Below are 23,093 nucleotides of genomic sequence, written 5' to 3'. Positions count from 1 at the left end.
CAGGAAGTCGCAGGTTTTCGTTTGCCGGCGATTAAACTTCTTTTATTCAGCGTCTCATCAAAAATGAAAACATTTTTCAAAACTACAAGTCTCATGGGCTTTAGTGGTTAAATAATAATTTAAAAAATCGTTCGGGAAATGAGTTTACTCCCAGGGTACTTTCTTTGTATACTTTTGACTATACGGGCCGAGTCCGGGGTTTACGGGAAATGGCGGGTTTTCGTTTGTCGGCGATTAAACTTCTTTTATTCAGCGTCTCATCAAAAATGAAAACATTTTTAAAAACTACAAGTCTCATGGGCTTTAGTGGTTAAATAATAATTTAAAAAATCGTTCGGGAAATGAGTTTACTCCCTGGGTACTTTCTTTGTATACATTCGACTATACGGGCCAAGCCCGGGATGTACGGGAAATCGCAGGTTTCGTTTGCCGGCGATTAAGCCACTTTCATTAAGCGTCTCATCAAAAATGAAAACATTTCTGAAAACTACAAGTCTCATGCGTTTTAGTGGTGAAATAATAATTTAAAAAATCGTTCGGGAAATGAGTTTACTCCCAGGGTACTTTCTTTGTATACTTTTGACTATACGGGCCGAGTCCGGGGTTTACGGGAAATGGCGGGTTTTCGTTTGCCGGCGTTTAAACCACTTTCATTAAGCGTCTTATCAAAAATGAAAACATTTCTGAAAACTACAAGTGTCATGCGTTTTAGTGGTGAAAAAATAATTTAAAAAATCGTTCGGGAAATGAGTTTACTCCCTGGTTACTTTCTTTGTATACTTTCGACTATACGGGCCGAGTCGGAGATTTACGGGAAGTCGCGGGTTTTCGTTTGCCGGCGATTAAACTTCTTTTATTCAGCGTCTCATCAAAATTGAAAACATTTTTAAAAACTACAAGTCTCATGGGCTTTAGTGGTTAAATAATAATTTAAAAAATCGATCGAGAAATGAGTTTACTCCCTGGGTACTTTTTTTGTATGCATTCGACTATACGGGCCAAGCCAGGGATGTACGGGAAATCGCGGGTTTCGTTTGCCGGCGATTAAACCACTTTCAATAAGCGTCTTATCAAAAATGAAAACATTTCTGAAAACTACAAGTCTCATGCGTTTTAGTGATGAAAAAATAATTTAAAAAATCGTTCGGGAAATGAGTTTACTCCCTGGCTACTTTCTTTGTATACTTTTGACTATACGGGCAGAATCCGGGATTTACGGGAAGTCGCGGGTTTTCGTTTGCCGGCGATTAAACTTCTTTTATTCAGCGTCTCATCAAAAATGAAAACATTTCTGAAAACTACAAGTCTCATGCGTTTTAGTGTTGAAAAAATAATTTAAAAAATCGTTCGGGAAATGAGTTTACTCCCTGGGTACTTTCTTTGTATACTTTTGACTATACGGGCCGAGTCGGAGATTTACGGGAAGTCGCGGGTTTTCGTTTGCCGGCGATTAAACTTCTTTTATTCAGCGTCTCATCAAAAATGAAAACATTTTTAAAAACTACAAGTCTCATGGGCTTTAGTGGTTAAATAATAATTTAAAAAATCGTTCGGGAAATGAGTTTACTCCCTGGGTACTTTCTTTGTATACATTCGACTATACGGGCCAAGCCCGGGATGTACGGGAAATCGCGGGCTTCGTTTGCCGGCGATTAAACCACTTTCATTAAGCGTCTCATCAAAAATGAAAACATTTCTAAAAACTACAAGTCTCATGCGTTTTAGTGGTGAAATAATAATTTAAAAAATCGTTCGGGAAATGAGTTTACTCACTGGGTACTTTCTTTGTATACTTTTGACTATACGGGACGAGTCGGAGATTTACGGGAAGTCGCGGGTTTTCGTTTGCCGGCGATTAAACTTCTTTTATTCAGCGTCTCATCAAAAATGAAAACATTTTTTAAAAACTGCAAGTCTCATGGGCTTTAGTGGTTAAATAATAATTTAAAAAATCGTTCGGGAAATGAGTTTACTCCCTGGGTACTTTCTTTGTATACATTCGACTATACGGGCCAAGCCCGGGATGTACGGGAAATCGCGGGTTTCGTTTTCCGGCGATTAAACCACTTTCATTCAGCGTCTCATCAAAAATGAAAACATTTCTGAAAACTACAAGTCTCATGCGTTTTAGTGATGAAAAAATAATTTAAAAAATCGTTCGGGAAATGAGTTTACTCCCTGGGTACTTTCTTTGTATACTTTTGACTATACGGGCCGAGTCCGGGATTTAAGGGAAGTTGCGGGTTTTCGTTTGCCGGCGATTAAACTTCTTTTATTCAGCGTCTCATCAAAAATTAAAACATTTTTGAAAAGTACAAGTCTCATGCGTTTTAGTGGTGAAATAATAATTTAAAAAATCGTTCGGGAAATGAGTTTACTCCCAGGGTACTTTCTTTGTATACTTTTGACTATACGGGCCGAGTCCGGGGTTTACGGGAAATGGCGGGTTTTCGTTTGCCGGCGATTAAACTTCTTTTATTCAGCGTCTCATCAAAAATGAAAACATTTTTAAAAACTACAAGTCTCATGCGTTTTAGTGGTGAAAAGATAATTTAAAAAATCGTTTTGGAAATGCGTTTACTCACAGGGTACTTTCTTTGTATACATTCGACTATACGGGCCAAGCCCGGGATTTACGGGAAATCGCGGAATTTCGTTTGCCGGCGATTAAACCACTTTCATTAGGCGTCTCATCAAAAATGAAAACATTTCTGAAAACTACAAGTCTCATGCGTGTTAGTGGTGAAAAAATAATTTAAAAAAACGTTCGGGAAATGAGTTTAATCCCTGGGTACCTTCTTCGTATACTTTTGACTATACGGGCCGAATCCGGGATTTACGGGAAATCGCGGGTTTTCGTTTGCCGGCGATTAAACTTCATTTATTCAGCGTCTCATCAAAAATGAAAACATTTTTGAAAACTACAAGTCTCATGGGCTCTAGTGGTGAAATAATAATTTAAAAAATCGTTCGGGAAATGAGTTTACTCCCTGGGTACTTTCTTTGTATACTTTTGACTATACGGGCCGAGTCCGGGGTTTACGGGAAATGGCGGGTTTTCGTTTGCCGGCGATTAAACTCCTTTTATTCAGCGTCTCATCAAAAATGAAAACATTTTTCAAAGCTACAAGTCTCATGCGCTTTAGTGGTGAAAAGATAATTTAAAAAATCGTTTTGGAAATGAGTTTACTCACAGGGCACTTTCTTTGTATACATTCGACTATACGAGCCAAGCCCGGGATTTACGGGAAATCGCGGAATTTCGTTTGCCGGCGATTAAACCACTTTTACTAAGCGTCTCATCAAAAATGAAAACAATTCTGAAAACTACAAGTCTCATGCGTTTTAGTGGTGAAAAAATAATTTGAAAAATCGTTCGGGAAATGAGTTTACTCCCGGGTTACCTTCTTTGTATACTTTTGACTATACGAACCGAGTCCGGGATTTACGGGAAATCGCGGGTTTTCGTTTGCCGGCGATTAAACTTCTTTTATTCAGCGTCTCATCAAAAATGAAAACATTTTTAAAAACTACAAGTCTCGTGGGTTTTAGTGGTGAAATAATAATTTAAAAAATCGTTCGGGAAATGAGTTTACTCCCTGGGTACTTTCTTTGTATACTTTTGACTATACGGGCCGAGTCCGGGGTTTACGGGAAATGGCGGCTTTTCGTTTGCCGGCGATTAAACTTCTTTTATTCAGCGTCTCATCAGAAATGAAAACATTTTTGAAAACTACAAGTCTCATGCGTTTTAGTGGTGAAAAGATAATTTAAAAAATCGTTTTGGAAATGAGTTTACTCCCTGGGTACTTTCTTTGTATACTTTTGACTATACGGGCCGAGTCGGGGATTTACGGGAGGTCGCGGGTTTTCGTTTGCCGGCGATTAAACTTCTTTTATTCAGCGTCTTATCAAAAATGAAAACATTTTTCAAAACTACAAGTCTCATGGGCTTTAGTGGTTAAATAATAATTTAAAAAATCGTTCGGGAAATGAGTTTACTCTCAGGGTACTTTCTTTGTATACTTTTGACTATACGGGCCGAGTCCGGGGTTTACGGGAAATGGCGGGTTTTCGTTTGTCGGCGATTAAACTTCTTTTATTCAGCGTCTCATCAAAAATGAAAACATTTTTAAAAACTACAAGTCTCATGGGCTTTAGTGGTTAAATAATAATTTAAAAAATCGTTCGGGAAATGAGTTTACTCCCTGGGTACTTTCTTTGTATACATTCGACTATACGGGCCAAGCCCGGGATGTACGGGAAATGGCGGGTTTTCGTTTGCCGGCGTTTAAACCACTTTCATTAAGCGTCTTATCAAAAATGAAAACATTTCTGAAAACTACAAGTGTCATGCGTTTTAGTGGTGAAAAAATAATTTAAAAAATCGTTCGGGGAATGAGTTTACTCCCTGGTTACTTTCTTTGTATACTTTCGACTATACGGGCCGAGTCGGAGATTTACGGGAAGTCGCGGGTTTCGTTTGCCGGCGATTAAACTTCTTTTATTCAGCGTCTCATCAAAATTGAAAACATTTTTAAAAACTACAAGTCTCATGGGCTTTAGTGGTTAAATAATAATTTAAAAAATCGATCGAGAAATGAGTTTACTCCCTGGGTACTTTTTTTGTATGCATTCGACTATACGGGCCAAGCCAGGGATGTACGGGAAATCGCGGGTTTCGTTTGCCGGCGATTAAACCACTTTCAATAAGCGTCTTATCAAAAATGAAAACATTTCTGAAAATTACAAGTCTCATGCGTTTTAGTGATGAAAAAATAATTTAAGAAATCGTTCGGGAAATGAGTTTACTCCCTGGGTACTTTCTTTGTATACTTTTGACTATACGGGCAGAATCCGGGATTTACGGGAAGTCGCGGGTTTTCGTTTGCCGGCGACTAAACTTCTTTTATTCAGCGTCTCATCAAAAATTAAACATTTCTGAAAACTACAAGTCTCATGCGTTTTAGTGTTGAAAAAATAATTTAAAAAATCGTTCGGGAAATGAGTTTACTCCCTGGGTACTTTCTTTGTATACTTTTGACTATACGGGCCGAGTCGGAGATTTACGGGAAGTCGCGGGTTTTCGTTTGCCGGCGATTAAACTTCTTTTATTCAGCGTCTCATCAAAAATGAAAACATTTTTAAAAACTACAAGTCTCATGGGCTTTAGTGGTTAAATAATAATTTAAAAAATCGTTCGGGAAATGAGTTTACTCCCTGGGTACTTTCTTTGTATACATTCGACTATACGGGCCAAGCCCGGGATGTACAGGAAATCGCGGGCTTCGTTTGCCGGCGATTAAACCACTTTCATTAAGCGTCTCATCAAAAATGAAAACATTTCTAAAAACTACAAGTCTCATGCGTTTTAGTGGTGAAATAATAATTTAAAAAATCGTTCGGGAAATGAGTTTACTCACTGGGTACTTTCTTTGTATACTTTTGACTATACGGGACGAGTCGGAGATTTACGGGAAGTCGCGGGTTTTCGTTTGCCGGCGATTAAACTTCTTTTATTCAGCGTCTCATCAAAAATGAAAACATTTTTTAAAAACTACAAGTCTCATGGGCTTTAGTGGTTAAATAATAATTTAAAAAATCGTTCGGGAAATGAGTTTACTCCCTGGGTACTTTCTTTGTATACATTCGACTATACGGGCCAAGCCCGGGATGTACGGGAAATCGCGGGTTTCGTTTGCCGGCGATTAAACCACTTTCATTCAGCGTCTCATCAAAAATGAAAACATTTCTGAAAACTACAAGTCTCATGCGTTTTAGTGATGAAAAAATAATTTAAAAAATCGTTCGGGAAATGAGTTTACTCCCTGGGTACTTTCTTTGTATACTTTTGACTATACGGGCCGAGTCCGGGATTTAAGGGAAGTTGCGGGTTTTCGTTTGCCGGCGATTAAACTTCTTTTATTCAGCGTCTCATCAAAAATTAAAACATTTTTGAAAAGTACAAGTCTCATGCGTTTTAGTAGTGAAATAATAATTTAAAAAATCGTTCGGGAAATGAGTTTACTCCCAGGGTACTTTCTTTGTATTCTTTTGACTATACGGGCCGAGTCCGGGGTTTACGGGAAATGGCGGGTTTTCGTTTGCCGGCGATTAAACTTCTTTTATTCAGCGTCTCATCAAAAATGAAAACATTTTTAAAAACTACAAGTCTCATGCGTTTTAGTGGTGAAAAGATAATTTAAAAAATCGTTTTGGAAATGCGTTTACTCACAGGGTACTTTCTTTGTATACATTCGACTATACGGGCCAAGCCCGGGATTTACGGGAAATCGCGGAATTTCGTTTGCCGGCGATTAAGCCACTTTCATTAGGCGTCTCATCAAAAATGAAAACATTTCTGAAAACTACAAGTCTCATGCGTGTTAGTGGTGAAAAAATAATTTAAAAAAACGTTCGGGAAATGAGTTTAATCCCTGGGTACCTTCTTCGTATACTTTTGACTATACGGGCAGAATCCGGGATTTACGGGAAATCGCGGGTTTTCGTTTGCCGGCGATTAAACTTCATTTATTCAGCGTCTCATCAAAAATGAAAACATTTTTGAAAACTACAAGTCTCATGGGCTCTAGTGGTGAAATAATAATTTAAAAAATCGTTCGGGAAATGAGTTTACTCCCTGGGTACTTTCTTTGTATACTTTTGACTATACGGGCCGAGTCTGGGGTTTACGGGAAATGGCGGGTTTTCGTTTGCCGGCGATTAAACTCCTTTTATTCAGCGTCTCATCAAAAATGAAAACATTTTTCAAAGCTACAAGTCTCATGCGCTTTAGTGGTGAAAAGATAATTTAAAAAATCGTTTTGGAAATGAGTTTACTCACAGGGCACTTTCTTTGTATACATTCGACTATACGAGCCAAGCCCGGGATTTACGGGAAATCGCGGAATTTCGTTTGCCGGCGATTAAACCACTTTCACTAAGAGTCTCATCAAAAATGAAAACAATTCTGAAAACTACAAGTCTCATGCGTTTTAGTGGTGAAAAAATAATTTTGAAAAATCGTTCGGGAAATGAGTTTACTCCCGGGTTACCTTCTTTGTATACTTTTGACTATACGGGCCGAGTCCGGGATTTACGGGAAATCGCGGGTTTTCGTTTGCCGGCGATTAAACTTCTTTTATTCAGCGTCTCATCAAAAATGAAAACATTTTTAAAAACTACAAGTCTCGTGGGCTTTAGTGGTGAAATAATAATTTAAAAAATCGTTTGGGAAATGAGTTTACTCCGTGGGTACTTTCTTTGTATACTTTTGACTATACGGGCCGAGTCCGGGGTTTACGGGAAATAGCGGGTTTTCGTTTGCCGGCGATTAAACTTCTTTTATTCAGCGTCTCATCAGAAATGAAAACATTTTTGAAAACTACAAGTCTCATGCGTTTTAGTGGTGAAAAGATAATTTAAAAAATCGTTTTGGAAATGAGTTTACTCCCTGGGTACTTTCTTTGTATACTTTTGACTATACGGGCCGAGTCGGGGATTTACGGGAGGTCGCGGGTTTTCGTTTGCCGGCGATTAAACTTCTTTTATTCAGCGTCTCATCAAAAATGAAAACATTTTTGAAAACTACAAGTCTCATGTGCTTTAGTGGTGAAAAAAAATTTTAAAAAATCGTTCGGGAAATGAGTTTACTCCCTGGGTACTTCCTTTGTATACTTTTGGCTATACGGGCCGAATCCGGGGTTTACGGAAAATGGCGGGTTTTCGTTTGCCGGCAATTAAACTCCTTTTATTCAGCGTCTCATCAAAAATGAAAACATTTTTGAAAACTACAAGTCTCATGCGTTTTAGTGGTGAAATATAATTTAAAAAATCGTTTTGGAAATGGGTTTACTCCCTGGTTACCTTCTTTGTATACTTTTGATTATACGGGCCGAGTCCGGGATTTACGGGAAATCGCGGGTTTTCGTTTGCCGGCGATTAAACTTCTTTTATTTAGCGTCTCATCAAAAATGAAAACATTTTTAAAAACTACAAGTCTCGTGGGCTTTAGTGGTGAAATAATAATTTAAAAAATCGTTCGGGAAATGAGTTTACTCCCTGGGTACTTTCTTTGTATACTTTTGACTATACGGGCCGAGTCTGGGGTTTACGGGAAATGGCGGGTTTTCGTTTGCCGGCGATTAAACTTCTTTTATTCAGCGTCTCATCAGAAATGAAAACATTTTTGAAAACTACAAGTCTCATGCGTTTTAGTGGTGAAAAGATAATTTAAAAAATCGTTTTGGAAATGAGTTTACTCCCTCGGTACTTTTTTTGTATACTTTTGACTATACGGGCCAAGTCGGGGATTTACGGGAAGTCGCGGGTTTTCGTTTGCCGGCAATTTAACTCCTTTTATTCAGCGTCTCATCAAAAATGAAAACATTTTTGAAAACTACAAGTCTCATGCGTTTTAGTGGTGAAAAGATAATTTAAAAAATCGTTTTGGAAATGAGTTTACTCACAGGGTACTTTCTTTGTATACATTCGACTACACGGGCCAAGCCCGGGATTTACGGGAAATCGCGGGATTTCGTTTGCCGGCGATTAAACCACTTTCATTAAGCGTCTCATCAAAAATGAAAACATTTCTGAAAACTACAAGTCACATGCGTTTTAGTGATGAAAACATAATTTAAAAAATCGTTCGGGAAATGAGTTTACTCCCTGGTTACCTTCTTTGTATACTTTTAACTATACGGGCCGAGTCCGGGATTTACGGGAAATCGCGGGTTTTCGTTTGCCGGCGATTAAACTTCTTTTATTCAGCGTCTCATCAAAAATGAAAACATTTTTAAAAACTACAAGTCTCATGGGCTTTAGTGGTGAAATAATAATTTAAAAAATCGTTCGGGAAATGAGTTTACTCCCAGGGTACTTTCTTTGTATACTTTTAACTATACGGGCCGAGTCCAGGATTTACGGGAAATCGCAGGTTTTCGTTTGCCGGCGATTAAACTTCTTTTATTCAGCGTCTCATCAAAAATGAAAACATTTTTGTAAACTACAAGTCTCATGCGTTTTAGTGGTGAGAAATGTTTTAAAAAATCGCTCGGGAAAAGAGTTTACTCCCCGGGTACTTTCTTTGTATACTTTTGACTATACGGGACGAGTCTGGGGTTTACGGGAAGTCGCGGGTTTTCGTTTGCCGGCGATTAAAATTCTTTTATTCAACGTCTCATCAAAAATGAAAACATTTTTAAAAACTACAAGTCTCGTGGGCTTTAGTGGTGAAATAATAATTTAAAAAATCGTTCGGGAAATGAGTTTACTCCCTGGGTACTTTCTTTGTATACTTTTGACTATACGGGCCGAGTCCGGGGTTTACGGGAAATGGCGGGTTTTCGTTTGCCGGCGATTAAAGTTCTTTTTTTCAGCGTCTCATCAGAAATGAAAACATTTTTGAAAACTACAAGTCTCATGCGTTTTAGTGGTGAAAAGATAATTTAAAAAATCGTTTTGGAAATGAGTTTACTCCCTGGGTACTTCCTTTGTATACTTTTGACTATACGGGCCGAGTCGGGGATTTACGGGCAGTCGCGGGTTTTCGTTTGCCGGCGATTAAAATTCTTTTATTCAACGTCTCATCAAAAATGAAAACATTTTTAAAAACTACAAGTCTCGTGGGCTTTAGTGGTGAAATAATAATTTAAAAAATCGTTCGGGAAATGAGTTTACTCCCTGGGTACTTTCTTTGTATACTTTTGACTATACGGGCCGAGTCCGGGGTTTACGGGAAATCGCGGGTTTTCGTTTGCCGGCGATTAAACCACTTTCATTAAGCGTCTCATCAAAAATGAAAACATTTATAAAAACTACAAGTGTCATGCGTTTTTGTGGTGAAAAAATAATTTAAAAAATCGTTTTGGAAATGAGTTTACTCCCTGGGTACTTCCTTTGTATACTTTTGACTATACGGGCAGAGTCGGGGATTTACGGGAAGTCGCGGGTTTTCGTTTGCCGGCGATAAAACGTCTTTTATTCAGCGTCTCATCAAAAATGAAAACATTTTTAAAAACTACAAGTCTCACGCGTTTTAGTGGTGAAAAGATAATTTAAAAAATCGTTTTGGAAATGGGTTTACTCACAGGTTACTTTCTTTGTATACATTCGACTATACAAGCCAAGCCCGGGATTTACGGGAAATCGCGGGTTTTCGTTTGCCGGCGATTAAACCACTTTCATTAAGCGTCTCATCAAAAATGAAAACATTTATAAAAACTACAAGTGTCATGCGTTTTAGTGGTGAAAAAATAATTTAAAAAATCGTTCGGGAAATGAGTTTACTCCCTGGTTACCTTCTTTGTATACTTTTGACTATACGGGCCGAGTCCGGGATTTACGGGAAATCGCGGGTTTTCGTTTGCCGGCGATTAAACTTCTTTTATTCAACGTCTCATCAAAAATGAAAACATTTTTAAAAACTACAAGTCTCGTGGGCTTTAGTGGTGAAATAATAATTTAAAAAATCGTTCGGGAAATGAGTTTACTCCCTGGGTACTTTCTTTGTATATTTTTGACTATACGGGCCGAGTCCGGGGTTTACGGGAAATGGCGGGTTTTCGTTTGCCGGCGATAAAAGTTCTTTTTTTCAGCGTCTCATCAGAAATGAAAACATTTTTGAAAACTACAAGTCTCATGCGTTTTAGTGGTGAAAAGATAATTTAAAAAATCGTTTTGGAAATGAGTTTACTCCCTGGGTACTTCCTTTGTATACTTTTGACTATACGGGCCGAGTCGGGGATTTACGGGAAGTCGCGGGTTTTCGTTTGCCGGCGATTAAACTTCTTTTATTCAGCGTCTCATCAAAAATGAAAACATTTTTAAAAACTACAAGTCTCATGTGCTTTAGTGCTGAAAAAATAATTTAAAAAATCGTTCGGGAAATGAGTTTACTCCCTGGGTACTTTCTTTGTATCCTTTTGACTATACGGGCCGAGTCCGGGGTTTACGGGAAATGGCGGGTTTTCGTTTGCCGGCGATTAAAGTTCTTTTTTTCAGCGTCTCATCAAAAATGAAAACATTTTTGTAAACTACAAGTCTCATGCCTTTTTCGTGGTGAAAAATAATTTAAAAAATCGCTCGGGAAAAGAATTTACTCCCTGGGTACTTTCTTTGTATACTTTTGACCATACGGGCCGAGTCCGGGGTTTACGGGAAATGGCGGGTTTTCGTTTGCCGGCGATTAAACTTCTTTTATTCAGCGTCTCATCAAAAATGAAAACATTTTTAAAAACTACAAGTCTTATGCGTTTTAGTGGTGAAAAGATAATTTAAAAAATCGTTTTGGAAATGGGTTTACTCACAGGTTACTTTCTTTGTATACATTCGACTATACAAGCCAAGCCCGGGATTTACGAGAAATCGCGGATTTTCGTTTGCCGGCGATTAAACCACTTTCATTAAGCGTCTCATCAAAAATAAAAACATTTATAAAAACTACAAGTGTCATGCGTTTTAGTGGTGAAAAAATAATTTAAAAAATCGTTCGGGAAATGAGTTTACTCCCTGGTTACCTTCTTTGTATACTTTTGACTATACGGGCCGAGTCCGGGATTTACGGGAAATCGCGGGTTTTCGTTTGCCGGCGATTAAACTTCTTTTATTCAGCGTCTCATCAAAAATGAAAACATTTTTAAAAACTACAAGTCTCGTGGGCTTTAGTGGTGAAATAATAATTTAAAAAATCGTTCGGGAAATGAGTTTACTCCCTGGGTACTTTCTTTGTATACTTTTGACTATACGGGCCGAGTCCGGGGTTTACGGGAAATGGCGGGTTTTCGTTTGCCGGCGATTAAAGTTCTTTTTTTCAGCGTCTCATCAGAAATGAAAACATTTTTGAAAACTACAAGTCTCATGCGTTTTAGTGATGAAAAGATAATTTAAAAAATCGTTTTGGAAATGAGTTTACTCACAGGGTACTTTCTTTGTATGCATTCGACTATACGGGCCAAGCCCGGGATGTACGGGAAATCGCGGGTTTCGTTTGCCGGCGATTAAACCACTTTCATTGAGCGTCTCATCAAAAATGAAAACATTTCTGAAAACTACAAGTCTCATGCGTTTTAGTGGTGAAATAATAATTTAAAAAATCGTTCGGGAAATGAGTTTACTCCCTGGGTACTTTCTTTGTATACTTTTGACTATACGGGCCGAGTCGGAGATTTACAGGAAGTCGCAGGTTTTCGTTTGCCGGCGATTAAACTTCTTTTATTCAGCGTCTCATCAAAAATGAAAACATTTTTCAAAACTACAAGTCTCATGGGCTTTAGTGGTTAAATAATAATTTAAAAAATCGTTCGGGAAATGAGTTTACTCCCAGGGTACTTTCTTTGTATACTTTTGACTATACGGGCCGAGTCCGGGGTTTACGGGAAATGGCGGGTTTTCGTTTGTCGGCGATTAAACTTCTTTTATTCAGCGTCTCATCAAAAATGAAAACATTTTTAAAAACTACAAGTCTCATGGGCTTTAGTGGTTAAATAATAATTTAAAAAATCGTTCGGGAAATGAGTTTACTCCCTGGGTACTTTCTTTGTATACATTCGACTATACGGGCCAAGCCCGGGATGTACGGGAAATCGCAGGTTTCGTTTGCCGGCGATTAAGCCACTTTCATTAAGCGTCTCATCAAAAATGAAAACATTTCTGAAAACTACAAGTCTCATGCGTTTTAGTGGTGAAATAATAATTTAAAAAATCGTTCGGGAAATGAGTTTACTCCCAGGGTACTTTCTTTGTATACTTTTGACTATACGGGCCGAGTCCGGGGTTTACGGGAAATGGCGGGTTTTCGTTTGCCGGCGTTTAAACCACTTTCATTAAGCGTCTTATCAAAAATGAAAACATTTCTGAAAACTACAAGTGTCATGCGTTTTAGTGGTGAAAAAATAATTTAAAAAATCGTTCGGGAAATGAGTTTACTCCCTGGTTACTTTCTTTGTATAACTATACGGGCCCAGTCGGAGATTTACGGGAAGTCGCGGGTTTTCGTTTGCCGGCGATTCAACTTCTTTTATTCAGCGTCTCATCAAAAATGAAAACATTTTTAAAAACTACAAGTCTCATGGGCTTTAGTGGTTAAATAATAATTTAAAAAATCGTTCGGGATATGAGTTTACTCCCTGGGTACTTTCTTTGTATACATTCGACTATACGGGCCAAGCCCGGGATGTACGGGAAATCGCGGGTTTCGTTTGCCGGCGATTAAACCACTTTCATTAAGCGTCTCATCAAAAATGAAAACATTTCTGAAAACTACAAGTCTCATGCGTTTTAGTGGTGAAATAATAATTTAAAAAATCGTTCGGGAAATAAGTTTACTCCCAGGGTACTTTCTTTGTATACTTTTGACTATACGGGCCGAGTCCGGGGTTTACGGGAAATGGCGGGTTTTCGTTTGCCGGCGATTAAACTTCTTTTATTCAGCGTCTCATCAAAAATGAAAAAATTTCTGAAAACTACAAGTCTCATGCGTTTTAGTGTTGAAAAAATAATTTAAAAAATCGTTCGGGAAATGAGTTTACTCCCTGGGTACTTTCTTTGTATACTTTTGACTATACGGGCCGAGTCCGGGGCTTACGGGAAATGGCGGGTTTTCGTTTGCCGGCGTTTAAACCACTTTCATTAAGCGTCTCATCAAAAATGAAAACATTTCTGAAAACTACAAGTGTCATGCGTTTTAGTGGTGAAAAAATAATTTAAAAAATCGTTCGGGAAATGAGTTTACTCCCTGGGTGCTTTCTTTGTATACTTTTGACTATACGGGCCGAGTCGGAGATTTACGGGAAGTCGCGGGTTTTCGTTTGCCGGCGATTAAACTTCTTTTATTCAGCGTCTCATCAAAAATGAAAACATTTTTAAAAACTACAAGTCTCATGGGCTTTAGTGGTTAAATAATAATTTAAAAAATCGTTCGGGAAATGAGTTTACTCCCTGGGTACTTTCTTTGTATGCATGCGACTATACGGGCCAAGCCCGCGATGTACGGGAAATCGCGGGTTTCGTTTGCCGGCGATTAAACCACTTTCATTAAGCGTCTCATCAAAAATGAAAACATTTCTGAAAACTACAAGTCTCATGCGTTTTAGTGATGAAAAAATAATTTAAAAAATCGTTCGGGAAATGAGTTTACTCCCTGGGTACTTTCTTTGTATACTTTTGACTATACGGGCAGAGTCCGGGATTTACGGGAAGTCGCGGGTTTTCGTTTGCCGGCGATTAAACTTCTTTTATTCAGCGTCTCATCAAAAATGAAAACATTTCTGAAAACTACAAGTCTCATGCGTTTTAGTGTTGAAAAAATAATTTAAAAAATCGTTCAAGAAATGAGTTTACTCCCTGGGTACTTTCTTTGTATACTTTTGACTATACGGGCCGAGTCGGAGATTTACGGAAGTTGCGGGTTTTCGTTTGCCGGCGATTAAACTTCTTTTATTCTGCGTCTCATCAAAAATGAAAACATTTTTAAAAACTACAAGTCTCATGGGCTTTAGTGGTTAAATAATAATTTAAAAAAATCGTTCGGGAAATGAGTTTACTCCCAGGGTACTTTCTTTGTATACTTTTGACTATACGGGCCGAGTCCGGGGTTTACGGGAAATGGCGGGTTTTCGTTTGCCGGCGTTTAAACCACTTTCATTAAGCGTCTCATCAAAAATGAAAACATTTCTGAAAACTACAAGTGTCATGCGTTTTAGTGGTGAAAAAATAATTTAAAAAATCGTTCGGGAAATGAGTTTACTCCCTGGGTACTTTCTTTGTATACTTTTGACTATACGGGCCGAGTCGGAGATTTACGGGAAGTCGCGGGTTTTCGTTTGCCGGCGATTAAACTTCTTTTATTCAGCGTCTCATCAAAAATGAAAACATTTTTAAAAACTACAAGTCTCATGGGCTTTAGTGGTTAAATAATAATTTAAAAAATCGTTCGGGAAATGAGTTTACTCCCTGGGTACTTTCTTTGTATGCATTCGACTATACGGGCCAAGCCAGGGATGTACGGGAAATCGCGGGTTTCGTTTGCCGGCGATTAAACCACTTTCATTAAGCGTCTCATCCAAAATGAAAACATTTCTGAAAACTACAAGTCTTATGCGTTTTAGTGATAAAAAAATAATTTAAAAAATCGTTCGGGAAATGAGTTTACTCCCTGGGTACTTTCTTTGTATACTTTTGACTATACGGGCAGAGTCCGGGATTTACGGGAAGTCGCGGGTTTTCGTTTGCCGGCGATTAAACTTCTTTTATTCAGCGTCTTATCAAAAATGAAAACATTTCTGAAAACTACAAGTCTCATGCGTTTTAGTGTTGAAAAAATAATTTAAAAAATCGTTCAAGAAATGAGTTTACTCCCTGGGTACTTTCTTTGTATACTTTTGACTATACGGGCCGAGTCGGAGATTTACGGGAAGTCGCGGGTTTTCGTTTGCCGGCGATTAAACTTCTTTTATTCAGCGTCTCATCAAAAATGAAAACATTTTTAAAAACTACAAGTCTCATGGGCTTTAGTGGTTAAATAATAATTTAAGAAATCGTTCGGGAAATGAGTTTACTCCCTGGTTACTTTCTTTGTATACATTCGACTATACGGGCCAAGCCCAGGATGTACGGGAAATCGCGGGCTTCGTTTGCCGGCGATTAAACCACTTTCATTAAGCGTCTCATCAAAAATGAAAACATTTCTGAAAACTACAAGTCTCATGCGTTTTAGTGGTGAAATAATAATTTAAAAAATCGTTCGGGAAATGAGTTTACTCCCAGGGTACTTTCTTTGTATACTTTTGACTATACGGGCCGAGTCCGGGGTTTACGGGAAATGGCGGGTTTTCGTTTGCCGGCGATTAAACTTCTTTTATTCAGCGTCTCATCAAAAATGAAAACATTTCTGAAAACTACAAGTCTCATGCGTTTTAGTGTTGAAAAAATAATTTAAAAAATCGTTCGGGAAATGAGTTTACTCACTGGGTACTTTCTTTGTATACTTTTGACTATACGGGACGAGTCGGAGATTTATGGGAAGTCGCGGGTTTTTGTTTGCCGGCGATTAAACTTCTTTTATTCAGCGTCTCATCAAAAATGAAAACATTTTTAAAAACTACAAGTCTCATGGGCTTTAGTGGTTAAATAATAATTTAAAAAATCGTTCGGGAAATGAGTTTACTCCCAGGGTACTTTCTTTGTATACATTCGACTATACGGGCCAAGCCCGGGATGTACGGGAAATCGCGGGTTTCGTTTGCCGGCGATTAAACCACTTTCATTCAGCGTCTCATCAAAAATGAAAACATTTCTGAAAACTACAAGTCTCATGCGTTTTAGTGATGAAAAAATAATTTAAAAAATCGTTCGGGAAATGAGTTTACTCCCTGGGTACTTTCTTTGTATACTTTTGACTATACGGGCCAAGTCCGGGATTTAAGGGAAGTTGCTGGTTTTCGTTTGCCGGCGATTAAACTTCATTTATTCAGCGTCTCATCAAAAATGAAAACATTTTTGAAATCTACAAGTCTCATGGGCTCTAGTGGTGAAATAATAATTTAAAAAATCGTTCGGGAAATGAGTTTACTCCCTGGGTACTTTCTTTGTATACTTTTGACTATACGGGCCGAGTCCGAGGTTTACGGGAAATGGCAGGTTTTCGTTTGCCGGCGATTAAACTCCTTTTATTCAGCGTCTCATCAAAAATGAAAACATTTTTCAAAGCTACAAGTCTCATGCGCTTTAGTGGTGAAAAGATAATTTAAAAAATCGTTTTGGAAATGAGTTTACTCACAGGGTACTTTCTTTGTATACATTCGACTATACGGGCCAAGCCCGGGATTTACGGGAAATCGCGGAATTTCGTTTGCCGGCGATTAAACCACTTTCACTAAGCGTCTCATCAAAAATGAAAACAATTCTGAAAACTACAAGTCTCATGCGTTTTAGCGGTGAAAAAATAATTTAAAAAATCGTTCGGGAAATGAGTTTAATCCCTGGGTACTTTCTCTGTATACTTTTGACTATACGGGCCGAATCCGGGATTTACGGGAAATCGCGGGTTTTCGTTTGCCGGCGATTAAACTTCATTTATTCAGCGTCTCATCAAAAATGAAAACATTTTTGAAAACTACAAGTCTCATGGGCTTTAGTGGTGAAAAGATAATTTAAAAAATTGTTTTGAAAATGAGTTTACTCACAGGGTACTTTCTTTGTATACATTCGACTATATGGGCCAAGTCCGGGGTTTACGGGAAATGGCGGGTTTTCGTTTGCCGGCGTTTAAACCACTTTCATTAAGCGTCTCATCAAAAATGTAAACATTTCTGAAAACTACAAGTGTCATGCGTTTTAGTGGTGAAAAAATAATTTAAAAAATCGTTCGGGAAATGAGTTTACTCCCTGGGTACTTTCTTTGTATACTTTTGACTATACGGGCCGAGTCGGAGATTTACGGGAAGTCGCGGGTTTTCGTTTGCCGGCGATTAAACTTCTTTTATTCAGCGTCTCATCAAAAATGAAAACATTTTTAAAAACTACAAGTCTCATGGGCTTTAGTGGTTAAATAATAATTTAAAAAATCGTTCGGGAAATGAGTTTACTCCCTGGGTACTTTCTTTGTATGCATTCGACTATACGGGCCAAGCCAGGGATGTACGGGAAATCGCGGGTTTCGTTTGCCGGCGATTAAACCACTTTCATTAAGCGTCTCATCAAAAATGAAAACATTTCTGAAAACTACAAGTCTCATGCGTTTTAGTGTTGAAAAAATAATTTAAAAAATCGTTCAAGAAATGAGTTTACTCCCTGGGTACTTTCTTTGTATACTTTTGACTATACGGGCCGAGTCGGAGATTTACGGAAGTCGCGGGTTTTCGTTTGCCGGCGATTAAACTTCTTTTATTCAGCGCCTCATCAAAAATGAAAACATTTTTAAAAACTACAAGTCTCATGGGCTTTAGTGGTGAAAAAATAATTTAAAAAATCGTTCGGGAAATGAGTTTAATCCCTGGGTACTTTCTCTGTATACTTTTGACTATACGGGCCGAATCCGGGATTTACGGGAAATCGCGGGTTTTCGTTTGCCGGCGATTAAACTTCATTTATTCAGCGTCTCATCAAAAATGAAAACATTTTTGAAAACTACAAGTCTCATGGGCTTTAGTGGTGAAAAGATAATTTAAAAAATTGTTTTGAAAATGAGTTTACTCACAGGGTACTTTCTTTGTATACATTCGACTATATGGGCCAAGTCCGGGGTTTACGGGAAATGGCGGGTTTTCGTTTGCCGGCGTTTAAACCACTTTCATTAAGCGTCTCATCAAAAATGTAAACATTTCTGAAAACTACAAGTGTCATGCGTTTTAGTGGTGAAAAAATAATTTAAAAAATCGTTCGGGAAATGAGTTTACTCCCTGGGTACTTTCTTTGTATACTTTTGACTATACGGGCCGAGTCGGAGATTTACGGGAAGTCGCGGGTTTTCGCTTGCCGGCGATTAAACTTCTTTTATTCAGCGTCTCATCAAAAATGAAAACATTTTTAAAAACTACAAGTCTCATGGGCTTTAGTGGTTAAATAATAATTTAAAAAATCGTTCGGGAAATGAGTTTACTCCCTGGGTACTTTCTTTGTATGCATTCGACTATACGGGCCAAGCCAGGGATGTACGGGAAATCGCGGGTTTCGTTTGCCGGCGATTAAACCACTTTCATTAAGCGTCTCATCAAAAATGAAAACATTTCTGAAAACTACAAGTCTCATGCGTTTTAGTGTTGAAAAAATAATTTAAAAAATCGTTCAAGAAATGAGTTTACTCCCTGGGTACTTTCTTTGTATACTTTTGACTATACGGGCCGAGTCGGAGATTTACGGAAGTCGCGGGTTTTCGTTTGCCGGCGATTAAACTTCTTTTATTCAGCGCCTCATCAAAAATGAAAACATTTTTAAAAACTACAAGTCTCATGGGCTTTAGTGGTGAAATAATAATTTAAAAAAATCGTTCGGGAAATGAGTTTACTCCCAGGGTACTTTCTTTGTATACTTTTGACTATACGGGCCGAGTCCGGGGTTTACGGGAAATGGCGGGTTTTCGTTTGCCGGCGTTTAAACCACTTTCATTAAGCGTCTCATCAAAAATGAAAACATTTCTGAAAACTACAAGTCTCATGCGTTTTAGTGGTGAAATAATAATTTAAAAAATCGTTCGGGAAATGAGTTTACTCCCAGGGTACTTTCTTTGTATGCTTTTGACTATACGGGCCGAGTCCGGGGTTTACGGGAAATGGCGGGTTTTCGTTTGCCGGCGATTAAACTTCTTTTATTCAGCGTCTCATCAAAAATGAAAACATTTCTGAAAACTACAAGTCTCATGCGTTTTAGTGTTGAAAAAATAATTTAAAAAATCGTTCGGGAAATGAGTTTACACACTGGGTACTTTCTTTGTATACTTTTGACTATACGGTACGAATCGGAGATTTACGGGAAGTCGCGGGTTTTCGTTTGCCGGCGATTAAACTTCTTTTTCTCAGCGTCTCATCAAAAATGAAAACATTTTTAAAAACTACAAGTCTCATGGGCTTTAGTGGTTAAATAATAATTTAAAAAATCGTTCGGGAAATGAGTTTACTCCCTGGGTACTTTCTTTGTATACATTCGACTATACGGGCCAAGCCCAGGATGTACGGGAAATCGCGGGCTTCGTTTGCCGGCGATTAAACCACTTTCATTAAGCGTCTCATCAAAAATGAAAACATTTCTGAAAACTACAAGTCTCATGCGTTTTAGTGGTGAAATAATAATTTAAAAAATCGTTCGGGAAATGAGTTTACTCCCAGGGTACTTTCTTTGTATACTTTTGACTATACGGGCCGAGTCCGGGGTTTACGGGAAATGGCGGGTTTTCGTTTGCCGGCGATTAAACTTCTTTTATTCAGCGTCTCATCAAAAATGAAAACATTTCTGAAAACTACAAGTCTCATGCGTTTTAGTGTTGAAAAAATAATTTAAAAAATCGTTCGGGAAATGAGTTTACACACTGGGTACTTTCTTTGTATACTTTTGACTATACGGGACGAGTCGGAGATTTACGGGAAGTCGCGGGTTTTCGTTTGCCGGCGATTAAACTTCTTTTATTCAGCGTCTCATCAAAAATGAAAACATTTTTAAAAACTACAAGTCTCATGGGCTTTAGTGGTTAAATAATAATTTAAAAAATCGTTCGGGAAATGAGTTTACTCCCTGGGTACTTTCTTTGTATACATTCGACTATACGGGCCAAGCCCAGGATGTACGGGAAATCGCGGGCTTCGTTTGCCGGCGATTAAACCACTTTCATTAAGCGTCTCATCAAAAATGAAAACATTTTTGAAAACTACAAGTCTCATGCGTTTTAGTGGTTAAATAATAATTTAAAAAATCGTTCGGGAAATGAGTTTACTCCCAGGGTACTTTCTTTGTATACATTCGACTATACGGGCCAAGCCCGGGATGTACGGGAAATCGCGGGTTTCGTTTGCCGGCGATTAAACCACTTTCATTCAGCGTCTCATCAAAAATGAAAACATTTCTGAAAACTACAAGTCTCATGCGTTTTAGTGATGAAAAAATAATTTAAAAAATCGTTCGGGAAATGAGTTTACTCCCTGGGTACTTTCTTTGTATACTTTTGACTATACGGGCCAAGTCCGGGATTTAAGGGAAGTTGCTGGTTTTCGTTTGCCGGCGATTAAACTTCATTTATTCAGCGTCTCATCAAAAATGAAAACATTTTTGAAATCTACAAGTCTCATGGGCTCTAGTGGTGAAATAATAATTTAAAAAATCGTTCGGGAAATGAGTTTACTCCCTGGGTACTTTCTTTGTATACTTTTGACTATACGGGCCGAGTCCGAGGTTTACGGGAAATGGCGGGTTTTCGTTTGCCGGCGATTAAACTCCTTTTATTCAGCGTCTTATCAAAAATGAAAACATTTTTCAAAGCTACAAGTCTCATGCGCTTTAGTGGTGAAAAGATAATTTAAAAAATCGTTTTGGAAATCAGTTTACTCACAGGGTACTTTCTTTGTATACATTCGTTATACGGGCCAAGCCCGGGATTTACGGGAAATCGCGGAATTTCGTTTGCCGGCGATTAAACCACTTTCACTAAGCGTCTCATCAAAAATGAAAACAATTCTGAAAACTACAAGTCTCATGCGTTTTAGTGGTGAAAAAATAATTTAAAAAATCGTTCGGGAAATGAGTTTAATCCCTGGGTACTTTCTCTGTATACTTTTGACTATACGGGCCGAGTCCGGGATTTACGGGAAATCGCGGGTTTTCGTTTGCCGGCGATTAATCTTCTTTTATTCAGCGTCTCATCAAAAATTATAACATTTTTGAAAAGTACAAGTCTCATGCGTTTTAGTGGTGAAATAATAATTTAGAAAATCGTTCGGGAAATGAGTTTACTCCCAGGGTACTTTCTTTGTATACTTTTGACTATACGGGCCGAGTCCGGGGTTTACGGGAAATGGCAGGTTTTCGTTTGCCGGCGATTAAACTTCTTTTATTCAGCGTCTCATCAAAAATGAAAACATTTTTGAAAACTACAAGTGTCATGCGTTTTAGTGGTGAAAAGATAATTTAAAAAATCGTTTTGGAAATGCGTTTACTCACAGGGTACTTTCTTTGTATACATTCGACTATACGGGCCAAGCCCGAGATTTACGGGAAATCGCGGAATTTCGTTTGCCGGCGATTAAACCACTTTCATTAGGCGTCTCATCAAAAATGAAAACATTTCCAAAAACTACAAGTCTCATGCGTGTTAGTGGTGAAAAAATAATTTAAAAAACGTTCGGGAAATGAGTTTAATCCCTGGGTACCTTCTTCGTATACTTTTGACTATACGGGCTGAATCCGGGATTTACGGGAAATCGCGGGTTTTCGTTTGCCGGCGATTAAACCACTTTCATTAAGCGTCTCATCAAAAATGAAAACATTTCTGAAAACTACAAGTCTCATGCGTTTTAGTGGTGAAATAATAATTTAAAAAATCGTTCGGGAAATGAGTTTACTCCCAGGGTACTTTCTTTGTATACTTTTGACTATACGGGCCGAGTCCGGGGTTTACGGGAAATGGCGGGTTTTCGTTTGCCGGCGTTTAAACCACTTTCATTAAGCGTCTCATCAAAAATGAAAACATTTCTGAAAACTACAAGTCTCATGCGTTTTAGTGGTGAAATAATAATTTAAAAAATCGTTCGGGAAATGAGTTTACTCCCAGGGTACTTTCTTTGTATGCTTTTGACTATACGGGCCGAGTCCGGGGTTTACGGGAAATGGCGGGTTTTCGTTTGCCGGCGATTAAACTTCTTTTATTCAGCGTCTCATCAAAAATGAAAACATTTCTGAAAACTACAAGTCTCATGCGTTTTAGTGTTGAAAAAATAATTTAAAAAATCGTTCGGGAAATGAGTTTACACACTGGGTACTTTCTTTGTATACTTTTGACTATACGGTACGAATCGGAGATTTACGGGAAGTCGCGGGTTTACGTTTGCCGGCGATTAAACTTCTTTTTCTCAGCGTCTCATCAAAAATGAAAACATTTTTAAAAACTACAAGTCTCATGGGCTTTAGTGGTTAAATAATAATTTAAAAAATCGTTCGGGAAATGAGTTTACTCCCTGGGTACTTTCTTTGTATACATTCGACTATACGGGCCAAGCCCAGGATGTACGGGAAATCGCGGGCTTCGTTTGCCGGCGATTAAACCACTTTCATTAAGCGTCTCATCAAAAATGAAAACATTTCTGAAAACTACAAGTCTCATGCGTTTTAGTGGTGAAATAATAATTTAAAAAATCGTTCGGGAAATGAGTTTACTCCCAGGGTACTTTCTTTGTATACTTTTGACTATACGGGCCGAGTCCGGGGTTTACGGGAAATGGCGGGTTTTCGTTTGCCGGCGATTAAACTTCTTTTATTCAGCGTCTCATCAAAAATGAAAACATTTCTGAAAACTACAAGTCTCATGCGTTTTAGTGTTGAAAAAATAATTTAAAAAATCGTTCGGGAAATGAGTTTACACACTGGGTACTTTCTTTGTATACTTTTGACTATAC

The sequence above is a fragment of the Hydractinia symbiolongicarpus genome, chromosome 7, assembly GCF_029227915.1.
Source record: "Hydractinia symbiolongicarpus strain clone_291-10 chromosome 7, HSymV2.1, whole genome shotgun sequence".
Classification (NCBI taxonomy): Eukaryota; Metazoa; Cnidaria; class Hydrozoa; order Anthoathecata; family Hydractiniidae; genus Hydractinia; species Hydractinia symbiolongicarpus.
This window is presented reverse-complemented; position numbering follows the sequence as displayed.